The following is a 22,104-nucleotide window of genomic DNA, read 5'->3' as shown; positions in this document are numbered from 1 at the left end:
AATCACTATGTTGTACACCTGAAACTAACATTATATTGTATGTCAATTATAATTCAATAAAAATTAAATATAATACAAATTTAAAAAATCTTGGACCGTGTATATACCCATATGTATGTGAATGAATGTATCAGTACTTAAGACACACACATGGAAATTGCATATGTATACAGCAAACTGATAATAGTGAGTGCACAAGTACCCAGTCTTGTCTGACTCTTTGCAACTCCACAGACTGTAGGCCTCCAGGCTCCTCTGTCCGTGGAATTTTCCAGGCAAGAATATTAGAGTGGGTCGCCATGCCCTCCTCCAGGGAATCTTCCCATCCCAGGGATTAAACCCACGTCTCTTTATGTCTCCTGCATCAGCAGGTGGGTTCTTTACCGGTTGAGCCACCAGAGAAGCCCAACTATCAATAGTGGTTTCCCCTAAAATGTTGGACAACATGGAAGAGTGGGAGGGAAGTCTGTTGGAAGAGAGAGTTTTTTTCTTTTTTTTTTACCCTATACACTGCAATATTTAAGCATTTAAAAAACAAATATAAGTAAAAGCGAGCAAAGAACAGTAATGCTGAGAATTAAAAAACACGGATTCCAGATCAGCTATACTAAATAATCTCCAGGGAAAAGACATCCGAGAAGAACGTGAGGAGCAAGCATGAAGGGAATTGGTCGTATCTTCAATATGGTGGGAAAATAGAAGAGCCGTTGGAGCAGGATGGTGACAGAATTGCATCTGCATTTCCAAACGGTCATCTTGCTCCACGTCACTAATGATTGGAGAGACTCAACTCCGAACGCCAAGGAGGGACCACTTCGCCCGAGTCCGACTGGGCCTCATTGCAATGTCTGTCCATAGCAGATGCTGGAGAAGCTGTGGAGCAAAGGGAACTCTCCTCCACGCTGAGTAGGAATGGGAGTTGGTACAGCCGGGATGGAAAAGAGTATGGAGGTTCGCGAAGGAACTAAAAGTAGAAGTAGCCTATGGTTCAGCAGTCCCACTCCCAGGCATAGATCCACCCCCAGTCCAAGCCAACAAGCCAGATGCCCCGTTTGGGCACATCGATCTGTGCGCGCGCTCGCATGCGCATGCGCGATCGCCTGCGAGGCTGGGGGTGGGGCGGGGGCTGGGGCTCTGGCTGGAGTCGGTGCAAGCCCCGGGATTGCCTGAGGCAAGCCAAAGGAGCCCCAGAGGGAGACGGGACGGCCGGTCGTCTGGTTTCCTGAAAGCCGAATGCGAATGCGGAGGGGCTCGCGGGCCGCGGGGAGGCAACCCAGGTCTGCAGCGGGAGTCGGGGCCCCGGCCACCCACTCACTCCCCCCGCCCCGGGAGGGGCTGGGGCTGCGGGGGTGGCGGGGGGGCGAGGGGGGTGTGGGTCCAAGAATTGGGACGCGGGGCGGGGGCTAAAGGACCTCTTCTGGTAGGCAAAAAAGCCTCCAGCACCCGGAATTCCCAGGTGGTCTCCCATCCAAGATACTAAACAGGCCCGACCCTGCTTAGCTTCCGAGATCAGACGAGATCGGGCGCCTTCAGGCCGGTAGGGCCGGAGACGGACGCGGCCGCCGCGGGGCGCCCTAAGAGCCTTGCGCTTCGCCTCCCTTTCGCTCTGACCTGCAGGTCGGGCCAACGGGCCGCCCCTCTCCTCGGGGGGCCGTGCTGTACTTGAGCCGCACGACCCGCGACCGCACTCCAGCCTGCTGACGCCGGCCCGGCCCCCGAACACCGCCAACACCAGACCAGCAACCGCCTGGCCGGGCCCGGGGGCCCGATGGGCTTCCAGGACCCCCCAGTGACCGGGAGGGCGTGCGTGCGCGCGCGCGGGGCCTGGGGGGTGGGCTGAGGGGTGCGGAGGTCTCGGCGCCCTCCCACCCCCGGCCACTCCAGACCCGGCCGCGCTGGCTGAGCGGGGCCTCCCCCCCCATCCCCTTCGCTGCTCAGGGCCGCGCGACCCCGGAGGTGTCGGTCTTCGGGGCCCGCCGCCTCCCGATCCCCGCGGCCCGGGGGCCTCTGAACCTCCTGCGGGCCTAGGCGCAGCGAATCTTGAGCGCCCAACTTGCCCGGCACCTGCCCGCTGCCCAAACCCACCGGGAGCCACGGAGGCGCGGTCGACCGGAGCGCCTCAGCCCCGCCCCTTTGCCCTACCGAGGCGCCCCCCTTGTCCCCACGCCGCCCGCCAAGCACCCGACCTTCCTGAGAGAGCAGACGAACCACAGGCAGGCACACAGACAGACACACACACACACACACACACACACACAAACACACGAGTGTGGTCTTTGGAAATACTTCTGTTCGTAGTTGCTGGGTTGAGCCCAACTCTTATACGACCCATGGAGTGCGGCCCATCAGGCTCCTCTGTCCGTGGCATTTCCCAGGCGAGAATACTGGAGTGGGTTGCCATTACCTTCTCCAGGGGATCTTCCCGACCCAGGGGTCAAACCCGAGTCTCCTGCGGGCGGATGCCTTGCCCTCTGAACCAGCACATTGCGAATTCCCTAGGCAAAATACAAAGAAAAGAGCTCGTGTGCTACTAAGTGGAAAGATGATTGAAGAAACAGAAGGTGTCCTTTGTTGGTATCTTGGAATCTTTCTTTAGTTTTCGTTGATTTTTACTCTTAAGGCTACTTGAACAAGGCAAGAGAGAAACCCCAGAACTGAAAAGCAATTGACTTTTTTGAAAGAAACCTGTGCAGGTTAAGCACTCTTCGTTTTTGAGAGATGGTGAAACGCAAAATCTTGATTCAACACATATGACTTTGGTGAACTTTATTTCAAATCTCCATGATGAACCCCTAAGGCGTCCAGGAAGAAAGGAGTAGAGCGGGAGACAAAAAGAGCAACCTTTCCCCTTGGCGCCATCCCAACCAGCTGCTTAGTTCCTTCATCTCATGGACTACCATCTGGGCTTATCTGGTTTGTCTGATTCTTGTTTCGGGGCCCGTTTCTAGTCACAAGGCTGTCAAGAGTGGGGGGTGGGGTGGGGGGTGGGGGAAGCCCTTCTTTCCATTCCACATGAGACCCAGTGGACAATCCAGGCCCTGGCCACTGCATAGAGCGTGCAGCAACAATATCAACGGTGATGCTGGTTAACAACGCATATTCCTGGAATCCACTCCGTTGGCTACTGAGTGTGTGCGGTGGTGGTCTGGAACCTATACCTGGAAGCTTTCTTGATGATTGCAAATGACACCAAAGTCCGAGGACGATGGAAGATCTTCACGTTTCTGCAAGAGCCACACACCTCCAGAAGGAACCGCAAGACTTGCCTGACATGGTCAAGGTCTAAGTATTGGACTACACGTCGGAAGGTCTCCACCTTTGCTATGGAAGTCAAACGATCTTTCTTGGAAATGAAAATGGATCACACTGAACGTTCACATTCTTCTAGAGCATTTGAAAAGCCCTAAACTGTAGAAATCTGCTGTACGAGTTCCTTGAAAGCAAGAACCCATACTGATGGATATGTCTTAATGCCTTAGATTGTGCCTTGAATATAGCGTACACATGAACCCAGGAAAGGAAAGAATGGAATCGCCAAATATACAAAGAGATCAAAAGTGCCGAGCCAAGTGACACCTGGAGGCTTCCAAGAACTTTTCTGTCTTTCACACGCTAAGTAAATCCTGAGCACCTACGATGAGCTGGGAGGCATGTAATAAGTTTCTGGAACTAGAAGGCGGAGAGAAGCAGACACCGAGTTCCTGCTTTCACTGAGACGAATCTAATGATACATCACAGGCAGATCCTTTGAGAACTTGTCGAGGGGCCTCTACCCTCACCAAAACCTGGGTGTCAGGGAAGGCTTTTCAGAGTAACCATTGCGTTGAGGTCCATAGGTGGAACCTACGTAAACCAGGGTTGAGATGCAGGAAGAATTTCAGGCAGGGAAAACAGCATCCTGGAAGTCTAGGTGACCAGGGAAACTTAGGACGTTCAAGAAATGAAAATGCCCTATGGGATGGAAGCCAAAGAGTGCAGAGGGCATTCCAGGGAAAAGACATCCGAGAAGAACGTGAGGAGCAGGCATGAAGGGAATTGGTCGTATCTTCAATATGATGGGAAAATACAAGAGCCGTTGGAGCAGGATGGTGACAGAATTGCATCTGCATTTCCAAACGGTCATCTTGCTCCACGTCACTAATGATTGGAGAGACTCAACTCCGAACGCCAAGGAGGGACCACTTCGCCCGAGTCCGACTGGGCCTCATTGCAATGTCTGTCCATAGCAGATGCTGGAGAAGCTGTGGAGCAAAGGGAACTCTCCTCCACGCTGAGTAGGAATGGGAGTTGGTACAGCCGGGATGGAAAAGAGTATGGAGGTTCGCGAAGGAACTAAAAGTAGAAGTAGCCTATGGTTCAGCAGTCCCACTCCCAGGCATAGATCCACCCCCAGTCCAAGCCAACAAGCCAGATGCCCCGTTTGGGCACATCGATCTGTGCGCGCGCTCGCATGCGCATGCGCGATCGCCTGCGAGGCTGGGGGTGGGGCGGGGGCTGGGGCTCTGGCTGGAGTCGGTGCAAGCCCCGGGATTGCCTGAGGCAAGCCAAAGGAGCCCCAGAGGGAGACGGGACGGCCGGTCGTCTGGTTTCCTGAAAGCCGAATGCGAAGGCGGAGGGGCTCGCGGGCCGCGGGGAGGCAACCCAGGTCTGCAGCGGGAGTCGGGGCCCCGGCCACCCACTCACTCCCCCCGCCCCGGGAGGGGCTGGGGCTGCGGGGGTGGCGGGGGGGCGAGGGGGGTGTGGGTCCAAGAATTGGGACGCGGGGCGGGGGCTAAAGGACCTCTTCTGGTAGGCAAAAAAGCCTCCAGCACCCGGAATTCCCAGGTGGTCTCCCATCCAAGATACTAAACAGGCCCGACCCTGCTTAGCTTCCGAGATCAGACGAGATCGGGCGCCTTCAGGCCGGTAGGGCCGGAGACGGACGCGGCCGCCGCGGGGCGCCCTAAGAGCCTTGCGCTTCGCCTCCCTTTCGCTCTGACCTGCAGGTCGGGCCAACGGGCCGCCCCTCTCCTCGGGGGGCCGTGCTGTACTTGAGCCGCACGACCCGCGACCGCACTCCAGCCTGCTGACGCCGGCCCGGCCCCCGAACACCGCCAACACCAGACCAGCAACCGCCTGGCCGGGCCCGGGGGCCCGATGGGCTTCCAGGACCCCCCAGTGACCGGGAGGGCGTGCGTGCGCGCGCGCGGGGCCTGGGGGGTGGGCTGAGGGGTGCGGAGGTCTCGGCGCCCTCCCACCCCCGGCCACTCCAGACCCGGCCGCGCTGGCTGAGCGGGGCCTCCCCCCCCATCCCGTTCGCTGCTCAGGGCCGCGCGACCCCGGAGGTGTCGGTCTTCGGGGCCCGCCGCCTCCCGATCCCCGCGGCCCGGGGGCCTCTGAACCTCCTGCGGGCCTAGGCGCAGCGAATCTTGAGCGCCCAACTTGCCCGGCACCTGCCCGCTGCCCAAACCCACCGGGAGCCACGGAGGCGCGGTCGACCGGAGCGCCTCAGCCCCGCCCCTTTGCCCTACCGAGGCGCCCCCCTTGTCCCCACGCCGCCCGCCAAGCACCCGACCTTCCTGAGAGAGCAGACGAACCACAGGCAGGCACACAGACAGACACACACACACACACACACACACACACAAACACACGAGTGTGGTCTTTGGAAATACTTCTGTTCGTAGTTGCTGGGTTGAGCCCAACTCTTATACGACCCATGGAGTGCGGCCCATCAGGCTCCTCTGTCCGTGGCATTTCCCAGGCGAGAATACTGGAGTGGGTTGCCATTACCTTCTCCAGGGGATCTTCCCGACCCAGGGGTCAAACCCGAGTCTCCTGCGGGCGGATGCCTTGCCCTCTGAACCAGCACATTGCGAATTCCCTAGGCAAAATACAAAGAAAAGAGCTCGTGTGCTACTAAGTGGAAAGATGATTGAAGAAACAGAAGGTGTCCTTTGTTGGTATCTTGGAATCTTTCTTTAGTTTTCGTTGATTTTTACTCTTAAGGCTACTTGAACAAGGCAAGAGAGAAACCCCAGAACTGAAAAGCAATTGACTTTTTTGAAAGAAACCTGTGCAGGTTAAGCACTCTTCGTTTTTGAGAGATGGTGAAACGCAAAATCTTGATTCAACACATATGACTTTGGTGAACTTTATTTCAAATCTCCATGATGAACCCCTAAGGCGTCCAGGAAGAAAGGAGTAGAGCGGGAGACAAAAAGAGCAACCTTTCCCCTTGGCGCCATCCCAACCAGCTGCTTAGTTCCTTCATCTCATGGACTACCATCTGGGCTTATCTGGTTTGTCTGATTCTTGTTTCGGGGCCCGTTTCTAGTCACAAGGCTGTCAAGAGTGGGGGGTGGGGTGGGGGGTGGGGGAAGCCCTTCTTTCCATTCCACATGAGACCCAGTGGACAATCCAGGCCCTGGCCACTGCATAGAGCGTGCAGCAACAATATCAACGGTGATGCTGGTTAACAACGCATATTCCTGGAATCCACTCCGTTGGCTACTGAGTGTGTGCGGTGGTGGTCTGGAACCTATACCTGGAAGCTTTCTTGATGATTGCAAATGACACCAAAGTCCGAGGACGATGGAAGATCTTCACGTTTCTGCAAGAGCCACACACCTCCAGAAGGAACCGCAAGACTTGCCTGACATGGTCAAGGTCTAAGTATTGGACTACACGTCGGAAGGTCTCCACCTTTGCTATGGAAGTCAAACGATCTTTCTTGGAAATGAAAATGGATCACACTGAACGTTCACATTCTTCTAGAGCATTTGAAAAGCCCTAAACTGTAGAAATCTGCTGTACGAGTTCCTTGAAAGCAAGAACCCATACTGATGGATATGTCTTAATGCCTTAGATTGTGCCTTGAATATAGCGTACACATGAACCCAGGAAAGGAAAGAATGGAATCGCCAAATATACAAAGAGATCAAAAGTGCCGAGCCAAGTGACACCTGGAGGCTTCCAAGAACTTTTCTGTCTTTCACACGCTAAGTAAATCCTGAGCACCTACGATGAGCTGGGAGGCATGTAATAAGTTTCTGGAACTAGAAGGCGGAGAGAAGCAGACACCGAGTTCCTGCTTTCACTGAGACGAATCTAATGATACATCACAGGCAGATCCTTTGAGAACTTGTCGAGGGGCCTCTACCCTCACCAAAACCTGGGTGTCAGGGAAGGCTTTTCAGAGTAACCATTGCGTTGAGGTCCATAGGTGGAACCTACGTAAACCAGGGTTGAGATGCAGGAAGAATTTCAGGCAGGGAAAACAGCATCCTGGAAGTCTACGTGACCAGGGAAACTTAGGACGTTCAAGAAATGAAAATGCCCTATGGGATGGAAGCCAAAGAGTGCAGAGGGCATTCCAGGGAAAAGACATCCGAGAAGAACGTGAGGAGCAGGCATGAAGGGAATTGGTCGTATCTTCAATATGATGGGAAAATACAAGAGCCGTTGGAGCAGGATGGTGACAGAATTGCATCTGCATTTCCAAACGGTCATCTTGCTCCACGTCACTAATGATTGGAGAGACTCAACTCCGAACGCCAAGGAGGGACCACTTCGCCCGAGTCCGACTGGGCCTCATTGCAATGTCTGTCCATAGCAGATGCTGGAGAAGCTGTGGAGCAAAGGGAACTCTCCTCCACGCTGAGTAGGAATGGGAGTTGGTACAGCCGGGATGGAAAAGAGTATGGAGGTTCGCGAAGGAACTAAAAGTAGAAGTAGCCTATGGTTCAGCAGTCCCACTCCCAGGCATAGATCCACCCCCAGTCCAAGCCAACAAGCCAGATGCCCCGTTTGGGCACATCGATCTGTGCGCGCGCTCGCATGCGCATGCGCGATCGCCTGCGAGGCTGGGGGTGGGGCGGGGGCTGGGGCTCTGGCTGGAGTCGGTGCAAGCCCCGGGATTGCCTGAGGCAAGCCAAAGGAGCCCCAGAGGGAGACGGGACGGCCGGTCGTCTGGTTTCCTGAAAGCCGAATGCGAAGGCGGAGGGGCTCGCGGGCCGCGGGGAGGCAACCCAGGTCTGCAGCGGGAGTCGGGGCCCCGGCCACCCACTCACTCCCCCCGCCCCGGGAGGGGCTGGGGCTGCGGGGGTGGCGGGGGGGCGAGGGGGGTGTGGGTCCAAGAATTGGGACGCGGGGCGGGGGCTAAAGGACCTCTTCTGGTAGGCAAAAAAGCCTCCAGCACCCGGAATTCCCAGGTGGTCTCCCATCCAAGATACTAAACAGGCCCGACCCTGCTTAGCTTCCGAGATCAGACGAGATCGGGCGCCTTCAGGCCGGTAGGGCCGGAGACGGACGCGGCCGCCGCGGGGCGCCCTAAGAGCCTTGCGCTTCGCCTCCCTTTCGCTCTGACCTGCAGGTCGGGCCAACGGGCCGCCCCTCTCCTCGGGGGGCCGTGCTGTACTTGAGCCGCACGACCCGCGACCGCACTCCAGCCTGCTGACGCCGGCCCGGCCCCCGAACACCGCCAACACCAGACCAGCAACCGCCTGGCCGGGCCCGGGGGCCCGATGGGCTTCCAGGACCCCCCAGTGACCGGGAGGGCGTGCGTGCGCGCGCGCGGGGCCTGGGGGGTGGGCTGAGGGGTGCGGAGGTCTCGGCGCCCTCCCACCCCCGGCCACTCCAGACCCGGCCGCGCTGGCTGAGCGGGGCCTCCCCCCCCATCCCGTTCGCTGCTCAGGGCCGCGCGACCCCGGAGGTGTCGGTCTTCGGGGCCCGCCGCCTCCCGATCCCCGCGGCCCGGGGGCCTCTGAACCTCCTGCGGGCCTAGGCGCAGCGAATCTTGAGCGCCCAACTTGCCCGGCACCTGCCCGCTGCCCAAACCCACCGGGAGCCACGGAGGCGCGGTCGACCGGAGCGCCTCAGCCCCGCCCCTTTGCCCTACCGAGGCGCCCCCCTTGTCCCCACGCCGCCCGCCAAGCACCCGACCTTCCTGAGAGAGCAGACGAACCACAGGCAGGCACACAGACAGACACACACACACACACACACACACACACACAAACACACGAGTGTGGTCTTTGGAAATACTTCTGTTCGTAGTTGCTGGGTTGAGCCCAACTCTTATACGACCCATGGAGTGCGGCCCATCAGGCTCCTCTGTCCGTGGCATTTCCCAGGCGAGAATACTGGAGTGGGTTGCCATTACCTTCTCCAGGGGATCTTCCCGACCCAGGGGTCAAACCCGAGTCTCCTGCGGGCGGATGCCTTGCCCTCTGAACCAGCACATTGCGAATTCCCTAGGCAAAATACAAAGAAAAGAGCTCGTGTGCTACTAAGTGGAAAGATGATTGAAGAAACAGAAGGTGTCCTTTGTTGGTATCTTGGAATCTTTCTTTAGTTTTCGTTGATTTTTACTCTTAAGGCTACTTGAACAAGGCAAGAGAGAAACCCCAGAACTGAAAAGCAATTGACTTTTTTGAAAGAAACCTGTGCAGGTTAAGCACTCTTCGTTTTTGAGAGATGGTGAAACGCAAAATCTTGATTCAACACATATGACTTTGGTGAACTTTATTTCAAATCTCCATGATGAACCCCTAAGGCGTCCAGGAAGAAAGGAGTAGAGCGGGAGACAAAAAGAGCAACCTTTCCCCTTGGCGCCATCCCAACCAGCTGCTTAGTTCCTTCATCTCATGGACTACCATCTGGGCTTATCTGGTTTGTCTGATTCTTGTTTCGGGGCCCGTTTCTAGTCACAAGGCTGTCAAGAGTGGGGGGTGGGGTGGGGGGTGGGGGAAGCCCTTCTTTCCATTCCACATGAGACCCAGTGGACAATCCAGGCCCTGGCCACTGCATAGAGCGTGCAGCAACAATATCAACGGTGATGCTGGTTAACAACGCATATTCCTGGAATCCACTCCGTTGGCTACTGAGTGTGTGCGGTGGTGGTCTGGAACCTATACCTGGAAGCTTTCTTGATGATTGCAAATGACACCAAAGTCCGAGGACGATGGAAGATCTTCACGTTTCTGCAAGAGCCACACACCTCCAGAAGGAACCGCAAGACTTGCCTGACATGGTCAAGGTCTAAGTATTGGACTACACGTCGGAAGGTCTCCACCTTTGCTATGGAAGTCAAACGATCTTTCTTGGAAATGAAAATGGATCACACTGAACGTTCACATTCTTCTAGAGCATTTGAAAAGCCCTAAACTGTAGAAATCTGCTGTACGAGTTCCTTGAAAGCAAGAACCCATACTGATGGATATGTCTTAATGCCTTAGATTGTGCCTTGAATATAGCGTACACATGAACCCAGGAAAGGAAAGAATGGAATCGCCAAATATACAAAGAGATCAAAAGTGCCGAGCCAAGTGACACCTGGAGGCTTCCAAGAACTTTTCTGTCTTTCACACGCTAAGTAAATCCTGAGCACCTACGATGAGCTGGGAGGCATGTAATAAGTTTCTGGAACTAGAAGGCGGAGAGAAGCAGACACCGAGTTCCTGCTTTCACTGAGACGAATCTAATGATACATCACAGGCAGATCCTTTGAGAACTTGTCGAGGGGCCTCTACCCTCACCAAAACCTGGGTGTCAGGGAAGGCTTTTCAGAGTAACCATTGCGTTGAGGTCCATAGGTGGAACCTACGTAAACCAGGGTTGAGATGCAGGAAGAATTTCAGGCAGGGAAAACAGCATCCTGGAAGTCTAGGTGACCAGGGAAACTTAGGACGTTCAAGAAATGAAAATGCCCTATGGGATGGAAGCCAAAGAGTGCAGAGGGCATTCCAGGGAAAAGACATCCGAGAAGAACGTGAGGAGCAGGCATGAAGGGAATTGGTCGTATCTTCAATATGATGGGAAAATACAAGAGCCGTTGGAGCAGGATGGTGACAGAATTGCATCTGCATTTCCAAACGGTCATCTTGCTCCACGTCACTAATGATTGGAGAGACTCAACTCCGAACGCCAAGGAGGGACCACTTCGCCCGAGTCCGACTGGGCCTCATTGCAATGTCTGTCCATAGCAGATGCTGGAGAAGCTGTGGAGCAAAGGGAACTCTCCTCCACGCTGAGTAGGAATGGGAGTTGGTACAGCCGGGATGGAAAAGAGTATGGAGGTTCGCGAAGGAACTAAAAGTAGAAGTAGCCTATGGTTCAGCAGTCCCACTCCCAGGCATAGATCCACCCCCAGTCCAAGCCAACAAGCCAGATGCCCCGTTTGGGCACATCGATCTGTGCGCGCGCTCGCATGCGCATGCGCGATCGCCTGCGAGGCTGGGGGTGGGGCGGGGGCTGGGGCTCTGGCTGGAGTCGGTGCAAGCCCCGGGATTGCCTGAGGCAAGCCAAAGGAGCCCCAGAGGGAGACGGGACGGCCGGTCGTCTGGTTTCCTGAAAGCCGAATGCGAAGGCGGAGGGGCTCGCGGGCCGCGGGGAGGCAACCCAGGTCTGCAGCGGGAGTCGGGGCCCCGGCCACCCACTCACTCCCCCCGCCCCGGGAGGGGCTGGGGCTGCGGGGGTGGCGGGGGGGCGAGGGGGGTGTGGGTCCAAGAATTGGGACGCGGGGCGGGGGCTAAAGGACCTCTTCTGGTAGGCAAAAAAGCCTCCAGCACCCGGAATTCCCAGGTGGTCTCCCATCCAAGATACTAAACAGGCCCGACCCTGCTTAGCTTCCGAGATCAGACGAGATCGGGCGCCTTCAGGCCGGTAGGGCCGGAGACGGACGCGGCCGCCGCGGGGCGCCCTAAGAGCCTTGCGCTTCGCCTCCCTTTCGCTCTGACCTGCAGGTCGGGCCAACGGGCCGCCCCTCTCCTCGGGGGGCCGTGCTGTACTTGAGCCGCACGACCCGCGACCGCACTCCAGCCTGCTGACGCCGGCCCGGCCCCCGAACACCGCCAACACCAGACCAGCAACCGCCTGGCCGGGCCCGGGGGCCCGATGGGCTTCCAGGACCCCCCAGTGACCGGGAGGGCGTGCGTGCGCGCGCGCGGGGCCTGGGGGGTGGGCTGAGGGGTGCGGAGGTCTCGGCGCCCTCCCACCCCCGGCCACTCCAGACCCGGCCGCGCTGGCTGAGCGGGGCCTCCCCCCCATCCCGTTCGCTGCTCAGGGCCGCGCGACCCCGGAGGTGTCGGTCTTCGGGGCCCGCCGCCTCCCGATCCCCGCGGCCCGGGGGCCTCTGAACCTCCTGCGGGCCTAGGCGCAGCGAATCTTGAGCGCCCAACTTGCCCGGCACCTGCCCGCTGCCCAAACCCACCGGGAGCCACGGAGGCGCGGTCGACCGGAGCGCCTCAGCCCCGCCCCTTTGCCCTACCGAGGCGCCCCCCTTGTCCCCACGCCGCCCGCCAAGCACCCGACCTTCCTGAGAGAGCAGACGAACCACAGGCAGGCACACAGACAGACAGACACACACACACACACACACACACAAACACACGAGTGTGGTCTTTGGAAATACTTCTGTTCGTAGTTGCTGGGTTGAGCCCAACTCTTATACGACCCATGGAGTGCGGCCCATCAGGCTCCTCTGTCCGTGGCATTTCCCAGGCGAGAATACTGGAGTGGGTTGCCATTACCTTCTCCAGGGGATCTTCCCGACCCAGGGGTCAAACCCGAGTCTCCTGCGGGCGGATGCCTTGCCCTCTGAACCAGCACATTGCGAATTCCCTAGGCAAAATACAAAGAAAAGAGCTCGTGTGCTACTAAGTGGAAAGATGATTGAAGAAACAGAAGGTGTCCTTTGTTGGTATCTTGGAATCTTTCTTTAGTTTTCGTTGATTTTTACTCTTAAGGCTACTTGAACAAGGCAAGAGAGAAACCCCAGAACTGAAAAGCAATTGACTTTTTTGAAAGAAACCTGTGCAGGTTAAGCACTCTTCGTTTTTGAGAGATGGTGAAACGCAAAATCTTGATTCAACACATATGACTTTGGTGAACTTTATTTCAAATCTCCATGATGAACCCCTAAGGCGTCCAGGAAGAAAGGAGTAGAGCGGGAGACAAAAAGAGCAACCTTTCCCCTTGGCGCCATCCCAACCAGCTGCTTAGTTCCTTCATCTCATGGACTACCATCTGGGCTTATCTGGTTTGTCTGATTCTTGTTTCGGGGCCCGTTTCTAGTCACAAGGCTGTCAAGAGTGGGGGGTGGGGTGGGGGGTGGGGGAAGCCCTTCTTTCCATTCCACATGAGACCCAGTGGACAATCCAGGCCCTGGCCACTGCATAGAGCGTGCAGCAACAATATCAACGGTGATGCTGGTTAACAACGCATATTCCTGGAATCCACTCCGTTGGCTACTGAGTGTGTGCGGTGGTGGTCTGGAACCTATACCTGGAAGCTTTCTTGATGATTGCAAATGACACCAAAGTCCGAGGACGATGGAAGATCTTCACGTTTCTGCAAGAGCCACACACCTCCAGAAGGAACCGCAAGACTTGCCTGACATGGTCAAGGTCTAAGTATTGGACTACACGTCGGAAGGTCTCCACCTTTGCTATGGAAGTCAAACGATCTTTCTTGGAAATGAAAATGGATCACACTGAACGTTCACATTCTTCTAGAGCATTTGAAAAGCCCTAAACTGTAGAAATCTGCTGTACGAGTTCCTTGAAAGCAAGAACCCATACTGATGGATATGTCTTAATGCCTTAGATTGTGCCTTGAATATAGCGTACACATGAACCCAGGAAAGGAAAGAATGGAATCGCCAAATATACAAAGAGATCAAAAGTGCCGAGCCAAGTGACACCTGGAGGCTTCCAAGAACTTTTCTGTCTTTCACACGCTAAGTAAATCCTGAGCACCTACGATGAGCTGGGAGGCATGTAATAAGTTTCTGGAACTAGAAGGCGGAGAGAAGCAGACACCGAGTTCCTGCTTTCACTGAGACGAATCTAATGATACATCACAGGCAGATCCTTTGAGAACTTGTCGAGGGGCCTCTACCCTCACCAAAACCTGGGTGTCAGGGAAGGCTTTTCAGAGTAACCATTGCGTTGAGGTCCATAGGTGGAACCTACGTAAACCAGGGTTGAGATGCAGGAAGAATTTCAGGCAGGGAAAACAGCATCCTGGAAGTCTAGGTGACCAGGGAAACTTAGGACGTTCAAGAAATGAAAATGCCCTATGGGATGGAAGCCAAAGAGTGCAGAGGGCATTCCAGGGAAAAGACATCCGAGAAGAACGTGAGGAGCAGGCATGAAGGGAATTGGTCCTATCTTCAATATGATGGGAAAATACAAGAGCCGTTGGAGCAGGATGGTGACAGAATTGCATCTGCATTTCCAAACGGTCATCTTGCTCCACGTCACTAATGATTGGAGAGACTCAACTCCGAACGCCAAGGAGGGACCACTTCGCCCGAGTCCGACTGGGCCTCATTGCAATGTCTGTCCATAGCAGATGCTGGAGAAGCTGTGGAGCAAAGGGAACTCTCCTCCACGCTGAGTAGGAATGGGAGTTGGTACAGCCGGGATGGAAAAGAGTATGGAGGTTCGCGAAGGAACTAAAAGTAGAAGTAGCCTATGGTTCAGCAGTCCCACTCCCAGGCATAGATCCACCCCCAGTCCAAGCCAACAAGCCAGATGCCCCGTTTGGGCACATCGATCTGTGCGCGCGCTCGCATGCGCATGCGCGATCGCCTGCGAGGCTGGGGGTGGGGCGGGGGCTGGGGCTCTGGCTGGAGTCGGTGCAAGCCCCGGGATTGCCTGAGGCAAGCCAAAGGAGCCCCAGAGGGAGACGGGACGGCCGGTCGTCTGGTTTCCTGAAAGCCGAATGCGAAGGCGGAGGGGCTCGCGGGCCGCGGGGAGGCAACCCAGGTCTGCAGCGGGAGTCGGGGCCCCGGCCACCCACTCACTCCCCCCGCCCCGGGAGGGGCTGGGGCTGCGGGGGTGGCGGGGGGGCGAGGGGGGTGTGGGTCCAAGAATTGGGACGCGGGGCGGGGGCTAAAGGACCTCTTCTGGTAGGCAAAAAAGCCTCCAGCACCCGGAATTCCCAGGTGGTCTCCCATCCAAGATACTAAACAGGCCCGACCCTGCTTAGCTTCCGAGATCAGACGAGATCGGGCGCCTTCAGGCCGGTAGGGCCGGAGACGGACGCGGCCGCCGCGGGGCGCCCTAAGAGCCTTGCGCTTCGCCTCCCTTTCGCTCTGACCTGCAGGTCGGGCCAACGGGCCGCCCCTCTCCTCGGGGGGCCGTGCTGTACTTGAGCCGCACGACCCGCGACCGCACTCCAGCCTGCTGACGCCGGCCCGGCCCCCGAACACCGCCAACACCAGACCAGCAACCGCCTGGCCGGGCCCGGGGGCCCGATGGGCTTCCAGGACCCCCCAGTGACCGGGAGGGCGTGCGTGCGCGCGCGCGGGGCCTGGGGGGTGGGCTGAGGGGTGCGGAGGTCTCGGCGCCCTCCCACCCCCGGCCACTCCAGACCCGGCCGCGCTGGCTGAGCGGGGCCTCCCCCCCCATCCCGTTCGCTGCTCAGGGCCGCGCGACCCCGGAGGTGTCGGTCTTCGGGGCCCGCCGCCTCCCGATCCCCGCGGCCCGGGGGCCTCTGAACCTCCTGCGGGCCTAGGCGCAGCGAATCTTGAGCGCCCAACTTGCCCGGCACCTGCCCGCTGCCCAAACCCACCGGGAGCCACGGAGGCGCGGTCGACCGGAGCGCCTCAGCCCCGCCCCTTTGCCCTACCGAGGCGCCCCCCTTGTCCCCACGCCGCCCGCCAAGCACCCGACCTTCCTGAGAGAGCAGACGAACCACAGGCAGGCACACAGACAGACAGACACACACACACACACACACACACAAACACACGAGTGTGGTCTTTGGAAATACTTCTGTTCGTAGTTGCTGGGTTGAGCCCAACTCTTATACGACCCATGGAGTGCGGCCCATCAGGCTCCTCTGTCCGTGGCATTTCCCAGGCGAGAATACTGGAGTGGGTTGCCATTACCTTCTCCAGGGGATCTTCCCGACCCAGGGGTCAAACCCGAGTCTCCTGCGGGCGGATGCCTTGCCCTCTGAACCAGCACATTGCGAATTCCCTAGGCAAAATACAAAGAAAAGAGCTCGTGTGCTACTAAGTGGAAAGATGATTGAAGAAACAGAAGGTGTCCTTTGTTGGTATCTTGGAATCTTTCTTTAGTTTTCGTTGATTTTTACTCTTAAGGCTACTTGAACAAGGCAAGAGAGAAACCCCAGAACTGAAAAGCAATTGACTTTTTTGAAAGAAACCTGTGCAGGTTAAGCACTCTTCGTTTTTGAGAGATGGTGAAACGCAAAATCTTGATTCAACACATATGACTTTGGTGAACTTTATTTCAAATCTCCATGATGAACCCCTAAGGCGTCCAGGAAGAAAGGAGTAGAGCGGGAGACAAAAAGAGCAACCTTTCCCCTTGGCGCCATCCCAACCAGCTGCTTAGTTCCTTCATCTCATGGACTACCATCTGGGCTTATCTGGTTTGTCTGATTCTTGTTTCGGGGCCCGTTTCTAGTCACAAGGCTGTCAAGAGTGGGGGGTGGGGTGGGGGGTGGGGGAAGCCCTTCTTTCCATTCCACATGAGACCCAGTGGACAATCCAGGCCCTGGCCACTGCATAGAGCGTGCAGCAACAATATCAACGGTGATGCTGGTTAACAACGCATATTCCTGGAATCCACTCCGTTGGCTACTGAGTGTGTGCGGTGGTGGTCTGGAACCTATACCTGGAAGCTTTCTTGATGATTGCAAATGACACCAAAGTCCGAGGACGATGGAAGATCTTCACGTTTCTGCAAGAGCCACACACCTCCAGAAGGAACCGCAAGACTTGCCTGACATGGTCAAGGTCTAAGTATTGGACTACACGTCGGAAGGTCTCCACCTTTGCTATGGAAGTCAAACGATCTTTCTTGGAAATGAAAATGGATCACACTGAACGTTCACATTCTTCTAGAGCATTTGAAAAGCCCTAAACTGTAGAAATCTGCTGTACGAGTTCCTTGAAAGCAAGAACCCATACTGATGGATATGTCTTAATGCCTTAGATTGTGCCTTGAATATAGCGTACACATGAACCCAGGAAAGGAAAGAATGGAATCGCCAAATATACAAAGAGATCAAAAGTGCCGAGCCAAGTGACACCTGGAGGCTTCCAAGAACTTTTCTGTCTTTCACACGCTAAGTAAATCCTGAGCACCTACGATGAGCTGGGAGGCATGTAATAAGTTTCTGGAACTAGAAGGCGGAGAGAAGCAGACACCGAGTTCCTGCTTTCACTGAGACGAATCTAATGATACATCACAGGCAGATCCTTTGAGAACTTGTCGAGGGGCCTCTACCCTCACCAAAACCTGGGTGTCAGGGAAGGCTTTTCAGAGTAACCATTGCGTTGAGGTCCATAGGTGGAACCTACGTAAACCAGGGTTGAGATGCAGGAAGAATTTCAGGCAGGGAAAACAGCATCCTGGAAGTCTAGGTGACCAGGGAAACTTAGGACGTTCAAGAAATGAAAATGCCCTATGGGATGGAAGCCAAAGAGTGCAGAGGGCATTCCAGGGAAAAGACATCCGAGAAGAACGTGAGGAGCAGGCATGAAGGGAATTGGTCCTATCTTCAATATGATGGGAAAATACAAGAGCCGTTGGAGCAGGATGGTGACAGAATTGCATCTGCATTTCCAAACGGTCATCTTGCTCCACGTCACTAATGATTGGAGAGACTCAACTCCGAACGCCAAGGAGGGACCACTTCGCCCGAGTCCGACTGGGCCTCATTGCAATGTCTGTCCATAGCAGATGCTGGAGAAGCTGTGGAGCAAAGGGAACTCTCCTCCACGCTGAGTAGGAATGGGAGTTGGTACAGCCGGGATGGAAAAGAGTATGGAGGTTCGCGAAGGAACTAAAAGTAGAAGTAGCCTATGGTTCAGCAGTCCCACTCCCAGGCATAGATCCACCCCCAGTCCAAGCCAACAAGCCAGATGCCCCGTTTGGGCACATCGATCTGTGCGCGCGCTCGCATGCGCATGCGCGATCGCCTGCGAGGCTGGGGGTGGGGCGGGGGCTGGGGCTCTGGCTGGAGTCGGTGCAAGCCCCGGGATTGCCTGAGGCAAGCCAAAGGAGCCCCAGAGGGAGACGGGAGACGGGACGGCCGGTCGTCTGTTTCCTGAAAGCCGAATGCGAAGGCGGAGGGGCTCGGCGGGCCGCGGGGAGGCAACCCAGGTCTGCAGCGGGAGTCGGGGCCCCGGCCACCCACTCACTCCCCCCGCCCCGGGAGGGGCTGGGGCTGCGGGGGTGGGGCGGGGGGGGCGAGGGGGGTGTGGGTCCAAGAATTGGGACGCGGGGCGGGGCTAAAGGACCTCTTCTGGTAGGCAAAAAAGCCTCCAGCACCCGAATTCCCAGGTGTCTCCATCCAAGATACTAAACAGGCCCGACCCTGCTTAGCTTCCGAGATCAGACGAGATCGGGCGCCTTCAGGCCGGTAGGGCCGGAGACGGACGCGGCCGCCCGCGGGGCGCCCTTAAGAGCCTTGCGCTTCGCCTCCTTTCGCTCTGACCTGCAGGTCGGGCCAACGGGCCGCCCCTCTCCTCGGGGGGCCGTGCTGTACTTGAGCCGCACGACCCGCGACCGCACTCCAGCCTGCTGACGCCGGCCCGGCCCCCGAACACCGCCAACACCAGACCAGCAACCGCCTGGCCGGGCCCGGGGGCCCGATGGGCTTCCAGGACCCCCCAGTGACCGGGAGGGCGTGCGTGCGCGCGCGCGGGGCCTGGGGGGTGGGCTGAGGGTGCGGAGGTCTCGGCGCCCTCCCACCCCCGGCCACTCCAGACCCGGCCGCGCTGGCTGAGCGGGGCCTCCCCCCCATCCCGTTCGCTGCTCAGGGCCGCGCGACCCGGAGGTGTCGGTCTTCGGGGCCCGCCGCCTCCCGATCCCCGCGGCCCGGGGGCCTCTGAACCTCCTGCGGGCCTAGGCGCAGCGAATCTTGAGCGCCCAACTTGCCCGGCACCTGCCCGCTGCCCAAACCCACCCGGAGCCACGGAGGCGCGGTCGACCGGAGCGCCTCAGCCCCGCCCCTTTGCCCTACCGAGGCGCCCCCCTTGTCCCCACGCCGCCCGCCAAGCACCCGACCTTCCTGAGAGAGCAGACGAACCACAGGCAGGCACACAGACAGACAGACACACACACACACACACACACACAAACACACGAGTGTGGTCTTTGGAAATACTTCTGTTCGTAGTTGCTGGGTTGAGGCCCAACTCTTATACGACCCATGGAGTGCGGCCCATCAGGCTCCTCTGTCCGTGGCATTTCCCAGGCGAGAATACTGGAGTGGGTTGCCATTACCTTCTCCAGGGGATCTTCCCGACCCAGGGGTCAAACCCGAGTCTCCTGCGGGCGGATGCCTTGCCCTCTGAACCAGCACATTGCGAATTCCCTAGGCAAAATACAAAGAAAGAGCTCGTGTGCTACTAAGTGGAAAGATGATTGAAGAAACAGAAGGTGTCCTTTGTTGGTATCTTGGAATCTTTCTTTAGTTTTCGTTGATTTTTACTCTTAAGGCTACTTGAACAAGGCAAGAGAGAAACCCCAGAACTGAAAAGCAATTGACTTTTTTGAAAGAAACCTGTGCAGGTTAAGCACTCTTCGTTTTTGAGAGATGGTGAAACGCAAAATCTTGATTCAACACATATGACTTTGGTGAACTTTATTTCAAATCTCATGATGAACCCCTAAGGCGTCAGGAAGAAAGGAGTAGAGCGGGAGACAAAAAGAGCAACCTTTCCCCTTGGCGCCATCCCAACCAGCTGCTTAGTTCCTTCATCTCATGGACTACCATCTGGGCTTATCTGGTTTGTCTGATTCTTGTTTCGGGGCCCGTTTCTAGTCACAAGGCTGTCAAGAGTGGGGGGTGGGTGGGGGGTGGGGGAAGCCCTTCTTTCCATTCCACATGAGACCCAGTGGACAATCCAGGCCCTGGCCACTGCATAGAGCGTGCAGCAACAATATCAACGGTGATGCTGGTTAACAACGCATATTCCTGGAATCCACTCCGTTGGCTACTGAGTGTGTGCGGTGGTGGTCTGGAACCTATACCTGGAAGCTTTCTTGATGATTGCAAATGACACCAAAGTCCGAGGACGAGGAAGATCTTCACGTTTCTGCAAGAGCCACACACCTCCAGAAGGAACCGCAAGACTTGCCTGACATGGTCAAGGTCTAAGTATTGGACTACACGTCGGAAGGTCTCCACCTTTGCTATGGAAGTCAAACGATCTTTCTTGGAAATGAAAATGGATCACACTGAACGTTCACATTCTTCTAGAGCATTTGAAAAGCCCTAAACTGTAGAAATCTGCTGTACGAGTTCCTTGAAAGCAAGAACCCATACTGATGGATATGTCTTAATGCCTTAGATTGTGCCTTGAATATAGCGTACACATGAACCCAGGAAAGGAAAGAATGGAATCGCCAAATATACAAAGAGATCAAAAGTGCCGAGCCAAGTGACACCTGGAGGCTTCCAAGAACTTTTCTGTCTTTCACACGCTAAGTAAATCCTGAGCACCTACGATGAGCTGGGAGGCATGTAATAAGTTTCTGGAACTAGAAGGCGGAGAGAAGCAGACACCGAGTTCCTGCTTTCACTGAGACGAATCTAATGATACATCACAGGCAGATCCTTTGAGAACTTGTCGAGGGGCCTCTACCCTCACCAAAACCTGGGTGTCAGGGAAGGCTTTTCAGAGTAACCATTGCGTTGAGGTCCATAGGTGGAACCTACGTAAACCAGGGTTGAGATGCAGGAAGAATTTCAGGCAGGGAAAACAGCATCCTGGAAGTCTAGGTGACCAGGGAAACTTAGGACGTTCAAGAAATGAAAATGCCCTATGGGATGGAAGCCAAAGAGTGCAGAGGGCATTCCAGGGAAAAGACATCCGAGAAGAACGTGAGGAGCAGGCATGAAGGGAATTGGTCCTATCTTCAATATGATGGGAAAATACAAGAGCCGTTGGAGCAGGATGGTGACAGAATTGCATCTGCATTTCCAAACGGTCATCTTGCTCCACGTCACTAATGATTGGAGAGACTCAACTCCGAACGCCAAGGAGGGACCACTTCGCCCGAGTCCGACTGGGCCTCATTGCAATGTCTGTCCATAGCAGATGCTGGAGAAGCTGTGGAGCAAAGGGAACTCTCCTCCACGCTGAGTAGGAATGGGAGTTGGTACAGCCGGGATGGAAAAGAGTATGGAGGTTCGCGAAGGAACTAAAAGTAGAAGTAGCCTATGGTTCAGCAGTCCCACTCCCAGGCATAGATCCACCCCAGTCCAAGCCAACAAGCCAGATGCCCCGTTTGGGCACATCGATCTGTGCGCGCGCTCGCATGCGCATGCGCGATCGCCTGCGAGGCTGGGGGTGGGGCGGGGGCTGGGGCTCTGGCTGGAGTCGGTGCAAGCCCCGGGATTGCCTGAGGCAAGCCAAAGGAGCCCCAGAGGGAGACGGGACGGCCGGTCGTCTGGTTTCCTGAAAGCCGAATGCGAAGGCGGAGGGGCTCGCGGGCCGCGGGGAGGCAACCCAGGTCTGCAGCGGGAGTCGGGGCCCCGGCCACCCACTCACTCCCCCCGCCCCGGGAGGGGCTGGGGCTGCGGGGGTGGCGGGGGGGCGAGGGGGGTGTGGGTCCAAGAATTGGGACGTGGGGCGGGGGCTAAAGGACCTCTTCTGGTAGGCAAAAAAGCCTCCAGCACCCGGAATTCCCAGGTGGTCTCCCATCCAAGATACTAAACAGGCCCGACCCTGCTTAGCTTCCGAGATCAGACGAGATCGGGCGCCTTCAGGCCGGTAGGGCCGGAGACGGACGCGGCCGCCGCGGGGCGCCCTAAGAGCCTTGCGCTTCGCCTCCCTTTCGCTCTGACCTGCAGGTCGGGCCAACGGGCCGCCCCTCTCCTCGGGGGGCCGTGCTGTACTTGAGCCGCACGACCCGCGACCGCACTCCAGCCTGCTGACGCCGGCCCGGCCCCCGAACACCGCCAACACCAGACCAGCAACCGCCTGGCCGGGCCCGGGGGCCCGATGGGCTTCCAGGACCCCCCAGTGACCGGGAGGGCGTGCGTGCGCGCGCGCGGGGCCTGGGGGGTGGGCTGAGGGGTGCGGAGGTCTCGGCGCCCTCCCACCCCCGGCCACTCCAGACCCGGCCGCGC

General features: G+C 56.9%; 1 protein-coding gene and 7 pseudogenes across 1 annotated transcript in view; all 8 read right to left on the bottom strand.

Moving 5' to 3' along the window:
- Window positions 1-22,104, bottom strand: part of LOC129632894 (liprin-alpha-1-like) — a 141,991-nt gene that overhangs the window by 19,026 nt on the left and 100,861 nt on the right. The gene's annotated exons all lie outside the window — the stretch shown is intronic.
- LOC129633530 (uncharacterized) lies at window positions 1,432-1,551 on the bottom strand (annotated as a pseudogene).
- LOC129633529 (uncharacterized) lies at window positions 4,800-4,919 on the bottom strand (annotated as a pseudogene).
- LOC129633528 (uncharacterized) lies at window positions 8,168-8,287 on the bottom strand (annotated as a pseudogene).
- Window positions 11,538-11,657, bottom strand: LOC129633527 (uncharacterized; annotated as a pseudogene).
- LOC129633525 (uncharacterized) lies at window positions 14,905-15,024 on the bottom strand (annotated as a pseudogene).
- Window positions 18,282-18,398, bottom strand: LOC129633453 (uncharacterized; annotated as a pseudogene).
- On the bottom strand, window positions 21,640-21,759 carry LOC129633524 (uncharacterized; annotated as a pseudogene).

The sequence above is a fragment of the Bubalus kerabau genome, chromosome 18, assembly GCF_029407905.1.
Source record: "Bubalus kerabau isolate K-KA32 ecotype Philippines breed swamp buffalo chromosome 18, PCC_UOA_SB_1v2, whole genome shotgun sequence".
NCBI classification, from domain to species: Eukaryota; Metazoa; Chordata; class Mammalia; order Artiodactyla; family Bovidae; genus Bubalus; species Bubalus kerabau.
The sequence above is the reverse complement of the archived record's forward strand: the minus strand, read 5'-3'. Positions and strand labels throughout refer to the sequence as shown.